Source organism: Dama dama, chromosome 15, assembly GCF_033118175.1.
Source record: "Dama dama isolate Ldn47 chromosome 15, ASM3311817v1, whole genome shotgun sequence".
In the NCBI taxonomy this organism is placed as follows: Eukaryota; Metazoa; Chordata; class Mammalia; order Artiodactyla; family Cervidae; genus Dama; species Dama dama.
Window position 1 is genome coordinate 49,953,445 of NC_083695.1, and position 13,745 is coordinate 49,967,189.

The 13,745-nt window shown below is 41.7% G+C and overlaps 1 pseudogene; it reads left to right on the top strand.

Moving 5' to 3' along the window:
• The first annotated feature begins 4,039 nt into the window (after positions 1-4,039).
• On the top strand, positions 4,040-6,152 carry LOC133069872 (solute carrier family 25 member 3-like; annotated as a pseudogene).
• Positions 6,153-13,745: the final 7,593 nt, after the last annotated feature.

Here is a 13,745-nt window from a genome sequence, read left to right on the forward strand (position 1 = left end):
ATAAATATATTCTGAAATTAATAAAAGGAGAAGTAAATAATATTTAGTAGTAATTCTATAAAACCTGAGTAATGAAAAATAAATGCCTAATGAAAGATAAAAGTCAGCATTATTATTAATACCTTCAAGATTTCAGAGAGGGAATTTGTGTCTTTTCCTAGGCAGACAGAGCCCAAGTTGTGAATTAAATGAGATAAAATTTTGGATAAATAGATAAATGTCAAATTGCAGAATAATATGTGGGATGCATATATGACTCTGTTTTTCTCTTACTGCCTGTAGAATTCCAGTTCCTTTAGAATTTTCTAGATCCTTATTAAAATTCTGGGTTTATCTATTCTGGAGCATTCATTGGATTCAGGTGGGGCACATATCATGGGGTCATGGAAAACAGGCCTGCCAGTAATACAGTTTTCAATCAACCCTCTCTGTCCTTCTTAAGGAATAAGCAAATGTATGTGCTCCTCATGAGTGAAGTCATCTTTCCACAGTCCTTCTGTTAGTCACACAGGCTTCCAACCAGTCAGGGGATTTGTCCTCCCTGTCAGACCTCAAGGCCAGTGCACCCAATATGTAACTCAAACCACTGACTCTCCAGTGAGGGTCTCCATCCATGTAATCTCTCTTTTCCTCTGAATCCCCTCTCAGGGGCACAGGTCCTGACCAGATCACTTCTCTTACCTTCGAACAGAATTCCACATGGATCTTTCTTACAGCTTTCATTGCACAGGAATCTTTCTGCCAGTTTCCAGTTGTTTACAGGGACAGTTGTTCACATGTATAATGTATTTTGATGTGTTGGTGGGATGAGGTGTATTCCTGTCCTCCTACTCTACCATCCTGATCTCCCTTCCATTTTATTGCTTTCATGAAGAGGATTTTCAGAGTCCATTATCTTAAAATTTTATTGACCTTAAAGGAACTTTTTTTATGTAGAATTTTATCTTACCTCTTACTTGGCTTTGGCTTGATACCAGCACTATAGTTGAACATAACTTTCTCCCTCCCAATTTACTTTAAACAGCTTTGACACAACCCTTATGGCAGAAAGTGAAGAAGAACTAAAGAGCCTCTTGAAAGTGAAAGAGGAGAGTGAAAAAGTTGGCTTAAAACTCAACATTCAGAAAACTAAGATCATGGCATCTGGTCCCATCACTTCATGGCAGATAGATGGGGAAACAGTGGAAACAGTGACTAACTTTATTTTTCTGGGTTCCAAAATCACTGCAGATGGTGATTGCTGCAATGAAATTAAAACACGCTTACTCCTTGTAAGAAAAGTTGTGACCAACCTAGACAGCATATTAAAAAGCAGACATTACTTTACCAACAAAGTACATCTAGTCCAGTCTATGGTTTTTCCAGTGATCATGTATGGATGTGAGAGTTGGACTATAAAGAAAGCTGAATGTGGAAGAATTGATGCTTTTGAACTGTGGTGTTAGAGAAGACTCTTTAGAGTCCCCTGGACAGCAAGGAGATCCAACCAGTCCTTCCTAAAGGTGATCAGTCCTGGGTGTTCATTGGAGGGACTGATGTTGAAGCTGAAACTCCAACACTTTGGCCACCAGATGCAGAGCTGACTCATTTGAAAAGACCCTGATGCTGTGAAAGATTGAGGGCAGGAAGATAAGGGGACGGCAGAGGATGAGATGGTTGGATGGCATCACTGACTCAATGGACATGTGTTTGGGTGGACTCTGGGACTTGGTGATGAATGGAGAGGCCTGGCATGCCGTGGTTCATGGGGTCGTAAAGAGTCAGACACGACTGAGTGACTGAACTGAGCTAAGTGAATCATGTTTTCTTCTCAAAAAATTTTCTTGGACTTCTTAAGTAAACAAAAACCTCTCTTTTTGCCATATACAACGGCCCATTCTTAGTCTTCATCTTTCTTGATCTATCACCAGCATCTGATAGTCAATCCCTCTTTATCCTCATTAAAAACTTTTATTATTTGTCTTCCAGTCCACCAAGCTCTTCTATTTCTCCTTTAACAAACTGTCTTCTCCCTCTGAGGTTTCTGAAATGAGTCTTCTTCATATGATGTTTTAATTATGAGCTTTGATCTATGGATCTCTTCATTTTTCTATCTACACTTATCCTCTTGGAAATCTTAACCAGTTCTATGATTTAAATATTATAAAGACATTTTATACTTAATTTGTTCCAAACTAAGAATCCTAAACTCCCTGTGAGGCAAGCAGAAGTAATGCAGCTTAGATTAGGAGTAGGCCCTCCTACTTGGTAAGATTAACAGGCCACCTGGATACAACCAATTAGCCAATTAGGACCAATTAGCTTTCACTTAATACTGACCGCTGGTTGCAATTAGGAAATTAGGAACGGGACAGAAGCCCCCAGGAAAGTCCCCCGTGCGTGAAAGTATTGACCAATAAAATTGCTTTTGCAAACGTGTAACCAATCCACTTCTCACCCTATAAATTTGTGTAACAGCTTGGGCTCGGGGCTCTCTGACTCGCACCACTGTGTTGGTTGCGGGCGGAGAGTCCTGGCTCGAGTCAGTAATAAACTTCCCTTCCTGCGAGTTGCATTGTCTTGGAGGCCTTCTCTCTTCCCACTTGGGGATTCGGATATCGGGCATACCATTTGGGGGCTCGTCCGGGATCCCTTTACCGGGGGAAGAGAACACTTCCAGGACAGAGGGGAAGGATAGATAATAGCACCGGTGCTCAGGAAAACTCAGGGGGCCCGAAAACCCAGCGCTGTGTTGTTAGCTGTCTGTGTGTTTGTCTTTGGCTCTCCGTGTTTGTGTGTGTGCCGGCATTGTCTCAGGCAGGACAGGAAGTCCAGAGTAATTCCGGGGCCCTGCTGTGAAGCAGGAAGGTATCTGGCACAGGAAGTCCAGAGTAATTCCGGGGCCCTGCTGTGAAGCAGGAAGGTACCTGGCACAGGAGAAAGCTTTCTCCAGCTGGCGTAAGGCCGAGGCCAGCGAGCACGCTGGAAGGCAGCCTTCTCTGTGGGAAGGAGAGTTCCTCTCCCGAGTCTGGTCAGAGGGCCCGAAAACCCAGCGCTGTGCTGTCGGCCGACATTTGTCTGTCCGTGTGTTTGTCTTCGGCTCTCCGTGTTTGTCCGTGTTTGTGTGTGTGCCGGCATTGTCTCTGGTCTCATTCCTACTCTTTTCAGGAGTTTCAGTGAACAGGTGAGCGGTTGTGGGGGCAGTTGATGAGTCCTGGCCAGGGCTACACTCTGGCGGACCCTGAAGGCCCTACAATAAGTGAGCCTCAGTAACCAGAGCCCAACCAGGTGAAACTCTCCTTTCACTACGATTGTCAGCAGCTGTTGCAGGAGCGAATTCTGGCAGAAGCGTGGAAATGGGTCCCAGGGGCCAACGGGAGGCCAACCACCCAGCCTCATCTCGTGGATGAGGGGTTTTCCTCTGTTGTGGCCTAACTGGGATTTTGAGTGAGCAGAAGGTAAGGAGCGTCTCCGAGTGTACTGCCAGACTCTGATGGCTGGCCTGCGGGCCGCAGCAAGAAAGCCAACAAATTTGGCAAAGGTAAATTTAGTAAGGCAAGAGCCCACTGAGAGCCCGGCAGCCTTCCTAGAGAGGCTGATGGATTTATTGAAAGCAGCTGAAAAGGTATTTAATAATAGGGAGACCCCAGAAGAAAGGGAAGAACGAATTCGATGGGAGGAAAAGGAATTAGCTGAGAAGATCAGGAAGGAAGATAGAGAATATAGAACGAGGGAAAACCGGAAGAACCAGAGGGAGCTAGCCCAGATTCTTTTTGCAGGGATAAAAGCCGGAACAGAATTGAGGGAACCTCAAGGCCTCTGGATGGGAGAAAAACAGAAATCAAAAAGGCAGGCCCTAAAGAAAGATCAGTGCACCTACTGCAAAGAACAGGGGCACTGGAAAAACGAGTGCCCTAAGAGGGACCTGAGGAGAGGTAAAACCCAGAGAGAGAATCTCCCCTGGAACTCGAGTTCTATATGCAGGGGAAGACAGTGACTAGGGGAGTCAAGACTCGGCACCCCTCCCCGAGTCCTGGGTATATGTTGGATAATTGCAGTCATGAGGTACTGGAAAATTCTGCTGCCTATTAGCCTGTCAAATGTAGACTTTGTACCTCTCTATGATGGAGATCAGACCCAGAAAGTTCTTGCTCTTTTGCACCTGAGGACTCACTCACAGCTGTGGCACTTTACCTTGCTGATCAGTGGTGGGCTATTGATGATATTGTGAAAACATCTGTCCCTTCTAGAGAGGGGCTTAAGCAGGTGAGAACTCTTGGGGAGAGAGTGGTTAAAGCAGGAAATGGAGAGAAATGAGATCCCATTCCTGTGTCATAGCAGTACTGATTATGCTAAGATTTTGTGAAAGAAAGGAGAGGCCATTGGGTTTTATTCAGTTAAGCCTACAGAGCTGGGAGAATGACAGTCATGGATGGACTTGGATCCCTAGCCTTAAGAGATGAATAAATACCCGTTGGCCTGGGCTGAAACGGCAGGGATGGGACTGGCCAAACAGACATCCGGTCGTCATCGAGCTAAAGGCCTAGGCAACTCCTGTGAGGGTGAGATAGTACCCCATGAGCCAGGAAGCTCGGTGGAGGATCACTCCCACATTCGACGTCTCATGGATGCCGGAATTCTCAAGCGGTGTCAATCCCCTTGGAACACCCCCTTACTGCCGGTGAAGAAGCCAGGGGGGACAGATTACCTGCAAGAAGTCAACAAACGGGTGAGTGACATACACCCCACTGTCTCTAACCCGTATACACTGTGTTGGACTTGAAAGATGCCTTTTTCAGCCTACCCCTGGCGGCCCAGAGCCACAAGATATTTGCCTTTGAGTGGACCGAGGGGGAAGGCCAACCAGTAATCCCACAGAGGTTCAAGAGGCGCTGAGTGAGGACCTCTACGAACATCGGACTTGCCACCCAGAGGGCCTTCTGCTACACAATTAATAGCCTGGCAAGAGGTCACCTGTTTGGGGTATAAGATCAGGCAGGGGCAAAGGTGGCTAACCCAGACCATGAAGGCCCAAGACCCCCCGCCAGGTGATAGAGTTTCTGGGGACTGTTAGATATTGCAGACTGTGGATCATGGGGTTTGCTGAGAACGCCCGGCCCTTGTATGAGGGAAGTAAAGAGACCCCAAACTGGACCTGGACTGAGCCAATGAAACAAGCTTTCCAGACACTCAGACGGGCCCTACTAGAAGCCCCAGCCCTTGCCCTGCCTAACCCAAATAAGCCATTCCAGCTGTTTGTAGCTCCATGATTGCAGCGAGATACTGGCTGAGGCCCTGGCGGCATGAAAAGACTTAACTGATATACCCCTAGACAACAGTGAGCTAGTATGGTTCACCGATGGGAGCAGCTATGTAAAAGATGGGCAAAGGAAAGCGGGAGCCGCCGCGGTAGAAGAGTACAGTTGTGAATATGGCTCCGCGAAGTTTTATGCACTGTGTGGCTTTGGTGGGGTCTTAAGTTGTGGTCTGACACACACTGCTGTTGTTCCTCTGGATTTAGTGAAATGCCGTATGCAGGTGGACCCACAGAAGTACAAGGGCATTCTTAATGGATTTTCAGTTACACTCAAAGAGCCGTGGTTTGGCCAAAGGATGGGCCCCGACCCTCATTGGCTACTCCCTGCAGGGGCTCTGAAAATGCCTATCTGTGGCGCACATCACTGTATTTGGCTGCCTCTGCCAGTGCTGAATTCTTTGCTGCCATTGCTCTGGCTCCTATGGAAGCTGATAAGGTTCGAATTCAAACCCAACCAGGTTATGCTAACACTCTGAGGGATGCAGCTCCCAAAATGTATAAGGAAGAAGGCTTAAAGGTGTTCTACAAGGGGGTTGCTCCTCTTTGGATGAGACAGATACCATACACCATGATGAGGTTTGCCTGCTTTGAACATACTGTTGCTGATTCCGTGGTGTCTGTGTTGCATAAAGAGAAGGGTAGCAATGCCTCTCAGGTCCTCAAGAGACTTGGATTTAGAGGTGTATGGAAGGGACTCTTTGCCCGCATCATCATGATTGGCACTCTGACTGCACTACCGTGGTTTATCTATGATTCTGTGAAGGTCTACTTCAGGCTCCCTTGCCCTCCTACCCCTGAGATGCCAGAGTCTCTGAAGAAGAAGCTTGGGTACACTCAGTAGATAAATGAAAGCAAATATGGACTGAATCTGCGTGTTGATCAGTGTTTGAGGATAATCCAGGCTTGCAAAGTGTGCCAGCTGATGAGGACAGGGAAAAAGCAGCACACGGGAACGAGGTACTGAGGGGAAGAGCCAGGGCAACTCTGGGAGATAGATTTCACTGAGGTAAGGCCAGGCAAGTACGGGTATCGCTATATGTTGGTTCTGGTAGATACCTTCTCAGGGTGGGTGGAAGCCTTCCCCGCTAAGAGAGAGACAGCAAGAGTGGTTGCTAAAAAGATCTTAGAGGAGATACTGCTTAGGTACGGGCTGCCCATGACTATGGGCTCTGATAACGGACCTGCCTTTGTGAACCAGATTGTACAAGGGCTGGCCCAAGCTCTGGGGACAAAATGGAAGTTACATTGTGAATATAATCCCCAGAGCTCAGGACAGGTTGAGAGAATGAATCGGACCCTAAAAGAAACTTTGACAAAGTTGGCAATAGAGACTGGCAGGGACTGGGTGACCCTCCTTCCCTTCGCACTCTTTCAGGCACGTAACACCCCTTATAAGCTGCGCTTTTGAGATTCTGTATGGAAGACCCCCTCCTGCGTGTATTAAAACCTAGATGGAAAGGCCCTTATGTTCTCCTTACCACTCCTACTGCTGTCAAGGTCGACGGGATTGGACCCTGGGTTCACTGCAATCACGTGCGGCAAGCCATACCGGAAGAACAGGAAAAAGCGCGAGAAGAATGGAAGGCGAGTCCTCACCCGTCAAATCCTTTGAAACTGAAACTCGTCCGCCGGGAGGTCTCCTAATTCTCCTGCTGATTATTGCAGGAGCTGAAGCTGCATAACCTCTTGTGATGGGCCCCAGGAATGGAACATAGGAAACAGAGATTTGGTAGCCTCTGAGTGTGGTGCAACCCGCAGGGCCAAGTACCTCAGATATGGGTGAACTAAGCAAGGCCAAGGGCTTTCCTCCCTACGAGCTGCTGTAGATGACTTGATTTTTCTCCAACAGGGTAGGGTCTGCGAGGTTTCTATGCAAACCATACAAGAGTGGTAAGAGAATCAATCAGTCATTTAGAGAAGTCTTTGACTTCCTTGTCTGAGGTGGTCCTGATTAGAGAGAACGGGAAGCCCAACAGAGATGGTTTGAGTCTTGTTTTCAAACACTCCCCCTGGCTGACTACCTTAATTTCCACCCTCCTGGGTCCACTTATAGTGTCAGTGGCCCAAGATGGAAAAGAGGAAGTTTCCTCTACTTGAACAACAGACAGGGGGGAATGTGAGGCGAGCAGAAGTAATGCAGCTTAGATTAGGAGTAGGCCTTCCTTCTTGGTAAGATTATCAGGCCACCTGGATACAACCAGTTAGCCAATTAGGACCAATTAGCTTTCACTTAATACTGACCGCTGGTTGCCAATTAGGAAATTAGGAACAGGGCGGAAACCCCCAGGAAAGTCCCACGCGCGCGAAAGTATTGACCAAAGAAATTGCTTTGCAAACGTGTAACCAATCCACTTCTCACCCTATAAATTTGTGTAACAGCTTGGGCTCAGGGCTCTCTGACTTGCACCACTGCGTTGGTTGCGGGCGGAGAGTCCTGGCTCTAGTCAGTAATAAACTTCCCTTCCTGCGAGTTGCATTGTCTTGGAGGCCTTCTCTCTTCCCGCTCGGGGATTCAGACATCAGGCATAACACTCCCCTCTCCATATTTCTTATTATTTCAGTTCCCTCATGGTAAATGTATTATTTCAGCTTTTTGGACAAAATCTTTGGAGTCTTGATGGCTTTAATAGGTGTAGAATGAAAGAAGAGGAAATAAATAATCAAGTGATTTTTTTTTTTTTTTCATCTAGACGCTGGTGAGATCTAATGATTAATTCTTATCCTACGAGAGAATTGTTTCATATGCTTGTGATGTTTCATCCAGTATTAATGTCCCTCATTCTGGAGGATGCCATTTAAACTACTGAGCTTCCTATTCCCACATCTCCTAATAAAAATTTTCCTCCTATTTAGGCAATGTATCTCAATGTAGAGTACAACATAAATAATGTTTTCAGATAATTACAAGTGCATTTCAATCTGCTTAACTGAGATAATAGGCATGTCATTTTGATTGATGAGCTGAGATATTCATAGAGCTTTAGTCACACATTCATTACAATTCCTTTACTTTATTCCTACAAAGGATTTGTTTTACTTTTTGTATGAAATTTGTTCATAGTGCCATTATTCTTTCTCACTTATATAACTCTGACATTATTCAAGAAGCTCATTAACTTATTTTGTTTCTTTATAATATAAAATTAAAACATTGCAAGAAATATGATGGGGCCATGACACATTTCTCCTTAATTTATTTTTAAAATTAATATAAATAATTTCCTCCAGGTAAAAATATACCATTCTTTCAGTATCTCTATTGATAATAACAAAATCCAACTTACTTTTTTTGACTAGTTCTACAACATAGTATAGACAGGAAAAGAGCAGTAAGCAGTGACTGCAAAGCAAGAGCAATCAAAATAGTGTTTTCACTGGGTGAACTAGAGTTTTCATTTAATCTGCAGAAGTATCTAACACACGTTTCTGCTGTTTCTATTCATTTTAATCACCCGTTTTGAAGGCTAGTAGCCATGGAGTCTGCTGCAGTAAAATTGCTAAGTTATGTATGTAGGTATGTCTATAAATTAATCACTGGTATATAATAAATCTTATTTGAATGAGGCCCTTCAGCCTAAATTCTATGGATACATAATAATGAAACTGAGTAAAGGAAAACTGTATTTTCCTTTACTCAGTTCCCCACACAAAAGTGGGTGCCAAGTCAAAAGAATAGCCATGATGTTTTTATACATGCTGAACTCTAATTTTTACAACAGGAAATTTTATCATGAGTTACAATTGTATAGAGGATAAACTTAGAAAGACGGAAGACCCAACTATTCATGGTTATGAAGCAGGAATAAAGGACAGGATACACTATCTATCTTTTAGAGAATATCAAGTATATATAAATATATACTATTCTATATAATGTGCTATTCTATACTATAATATACAATAATATAATAATAGACAATAATAATATAAATAGTACAAAATACAATAGTACAATACAATAATACAATACAATACAATAATATGATACAACACAATACAATACAATAATACAATATTACAAAAACAATACAATAATATTCTATAATATAATATATTATGTACTATATATAATATAATATACTGTAATATATAATATTATAAATTATATCATTTCTGTTTAAGCACTTGATGTATCATAGCACTGAACAAAGAAAATATATTTCTAATTATCCAATGTTTGTATACAAAACTAATTTGTTAAAATGGACAAAACAATCATAAGTTTAATAAAATTGATGTTCTATTGACCTTGTTATGTAGGTTGGTGATCATGATTAGGGATCATATTAATAAATTTCAATAATAATGTTTTCATATCTTAAAATTGATTATGCATGATGTTTCATATTAAGAAAGTTCCAAACAGTTGATACGTATATATTTTGGTGCTTCACTGACCCCTATATTTTATTATTTAAACATAGTTTAAATTTGTTTATTTACTTTTCAGTGTCTCCCATATTTCAGGAACTCTTCTAGAGGGTATAATGTGAGTGATTTTTGTGCCAGCACAAAGGAAAAAGGAATCAGATCCACTTCTGGGTATTTATGTGTAAGTAACATTTCTATAGATAAAGAATTGTATTCTTGACTAACAGGAACAGCGTTAACAAGGACACAGAGTAATCTAAGGTTGCTCAGGAGATTTGATATATACTGGTTTGGCTAGTGCTAGGTATATGATCAGATATAGTGACATATGAGAAAATTCATATGTGAGATAAGTCAATCCTTTTTAAAGATGGAAGGGGTACTTTTTTTTTTTCTATTATTTTCCCATAGGAACTTAATGTCAAATCTCTCACAAGAACTGAAAATAAAGTATTTTATATTTTCTTAGAGGGGAGACAAAAATAATTTTCTCATGTTTCTCATGAAAGCCAAAATTTCCTTAATTGGATTGTTGCTCTTTTCTTTAAAAAGATGTTGTTGGGCTGTGCAAAATAAAGGAGAATCCAGGTAGAAAATTACTGAATAGTTAATGGTGAAGATAGCAGATACTTCCTCCTTTCTTGGGTTGATGTTGTCAGCTGAAGGAATATGAAGTAACTTCTCAAGAAGAAAGCATACTCTGAGGTACATTTCATTTTTTTTTTTTCAGCCTGAAATAAAATATTGATAGCAACATCAAAGTAGTCAGGTGTGTACCACATAATCCCATGTCCACAGAAAGCTGACTTGCCTGGACACCTGTCCCAGCAAGGTCAAACATATTCTTCCCCTAGCACCTGGGAATTAAGGTATTAGAAGACTGAGAAAAAAGTTCACATAAAGTTAGGGCAATAAGTGGTATCATGGCCAGGTAAAACCATGTGTAAGATGAAATTACAGGCACTGAGGGTGAGGGAACAAGCACAAATGGTTTGAGAAATTGTTCAGTTAAAGGGAGAATTGATTAGATCTACAGAAAGAACTGTGGCGATGGAGTCTATGGTAGCATCCCATTCCTCAGATGGATTCCACCCAAGGTCCAGCAATATGAAATTTCTTCCTAAGGGGGAGGATGATATTTATGAGGACTATCATATTGTATTTGAGTAGCACTCATCTGGGATATTTGCAGCAAAAGACACTTTAATTAGAACAATCAGATTATCAAATTGCTTTCATATCTTTGACACTACTTTCTTATAACTCTACTTTGACTATACTAATTCATATTTTGAATAGTCACTGTTTCTTCCTCTTGTGTTTTGCTTTTTCCCCCTTCTTCTAAACAAACTTCCCTAACTATTTAACATATTTAGAGAAAAACTATCCATTTTGCTGTTTGGCCTCATAGACATTACCGTAAGGTAATGGTAAATGCATGAATCTGTCATATCCCTATGATCAGAGGGAAAGATCCAGTATTATTCCTCTGGAATTAAGCCCTGCATCAACAATTACTCTTTTTCTAACTATCTGAAATAAGCATCATTCAGCTGAATGTCTGGCTAAATTCTGGATGACTCAGCAGTTACTCTGCATGGTTTTCCTTTATCTCTTCATAATTTCATTGTTAGAAATAGTGAGAAAGAGTAAAACAAGTATAGGCAAATTCTGTAGCAACAGATACAGATATCCCTTGTTTACTAGCCAGGGCTTTTTGTCAAGATTATAAACTATTTAAATCTTTATAACAAATTAGTATAGAGTATATATTTTTAAATTCAAACCCCTGCTCCTATCCCCTCTCTTCCTCTCTTTTTTTCTCTCTCTGTACACATGAACACACACACACACACACACACACACACACACACAGTGAGTGAAAGGAAAAGCACTTAGAAAATACATACCACAGCCATCCAAAAATTACTCTAATTAAGAAGGTGTATAGGTTCTTAATAGTCTCCTGGAATCTTACTATAGAACCACATACCTGAGAAGATTAAAGAAAATTTTAACTCAGTCCTTAAACTCCCACATAATTCACTAACTCTGCTCACCTTTCTTTTAAGAAATCATATGAATTAATATTCACTACTTAGTCCTATACTTAAGCAAGGTAGGAATCATTGTTAGGCCTCATAATCCACATCAATCAACAGGTATCTTCAAACTCACTGCTATCATGGACTGAATGTCTAGGGCCCCTCCACATTTATATATTGAAGCCCTACCATCCCTGCCCCATGTGGTGGTATTTAGACATAGTACCTAGAGAAGTAATTTATTAGATGAGCTCATGTGATGGGGCCCTTCTTGATGGGGTTAGTGCTCTTATAAGAAAAGACACCAGAAAACTTGCACGAACTCTCTCTGTCATGAGAAGACATAATGAAAAGGTGGCCAACTGCAAGGTAGGAAGAAAGCCTTCACCAGGAATCAAACTGGAAAGCACTTTTGGTCTTGGACTTTCCAGCCTCCAAACCCGTGTGTGAGAAATAAGTTGTTGTATAAACCATGCAGTCTATCATATTCTATTATGGTAGCCTGAGCAGATTCACCAAATATTTTCACCCATACTGTTTCTCATAACTCTATATGAATGATATGAATTTAACCCTGAATGTTTTCTTAGAATTGACCTCATATGTTTTAGCTATGAGTCTTTCAGCTTACCCTGGGGACTCAAATGGTAAAGAGTCCGCCTGCAGTGTGGGAGACCTAGGTTTGTTCCCCGGGTTGGGAAGATCCCCGAAGAAGGAAATGGCAACCCACTCCAGTACTCTTAGCTGGAGAATTCCGTGGACAGAGTCCACGGACTCTGGCAGACTGCAGTCCATGGGGTCACAGAGTCGTACACAACTGAGTGACTAACTTTCACTTTCAGACTTAATCTAAACACTAAATTTAATCTAAACACTAAACTTGTGGCATAGGTGGGTCTTTTCATATTCATATAAATTCTAACTCTAAACCTTCCAGACTAATTATCCCATTGTTTCCCTCAATGTCACTACTTCTAGAGCTGTATTATCAGATTTCAGGATCCAGTTCAAGTACTGCACTTCTAAGGAAGTGTTCCAAAACTATTTTCATCCACAGGGGTATATCAGGGGCCAAATGTGCTATGTAGTATTGTTGTCAAAGTCATGGGTAATCTCACCTTGGAGTCCTTTTAGTCTCACCTTCTTAGGGGTGAGGTGCTTTACTTCTGGGGCAGCATCTCTTTTGTGGTGTCAGAGTTGCCAAAGATGGCCCAGGTTTAGTGCTTATTCAGTTGAGATTAGGTGTTTCTTTTTCTCATATCCTCTTTTCTTCCATCCCATTTCCCTCCAAATACCATTTTTGAACACATGCATCCAAATCTTCCTGTCTTATTTAGACTAGATGATTTTGAACTTAATTATCAAGAATTTGTGGCTGTTATTTTCTGGTTTCATTATTTTTGTTTAGTTGCTAGATAGTGTTCAACAGTTTTGTAACCCCTGGACTATAGCATGCCAGGCTCCTCTGTCCATGGGATTTCCCAGGCAAGAATACTAGAGTGGATTGCCATTTATCTTCTCCAGGATCAAACCCATGGCTCCTGCACTGGCAGGAAGATTCTTTACCATTGAGTCACCAGGGAAGCCCATCTGTCTGATGTATCCTTTGCTTATTCATGGATAACCATAAGGTCTGAGAATAGTTGAAAGGAAGTCACTTAGAATGCTGTTTTAAGAATTCAGTGAGCCCCAAATACCAATACTCAAAATATAACTTCATCCCACTGGTATTTTTTTTTTAATTTTTATAGTCTTTATCGTTTATTTGACACTTTATTATATGCTATGCTTTGTTAGCTGACATTTTTTCATTTAGTTTGCTTCATTTTTCTCATTGCATGTCAGAAACTTGAGAGAAGTAACCATGCCCCACATGACACTGGTTCTCTTACAATTCTGGTATAATGCCTCATATGTTTGGCAGTTATTTCATAAATTATTTTTGAGTTGAGTTTATCAAAGTATCAGTTGTCCTGCTATGTTCAACCTAGAGGGGTGGGGTGGAGATGGAGCTGGGAGGGAGGTTCAAAAGG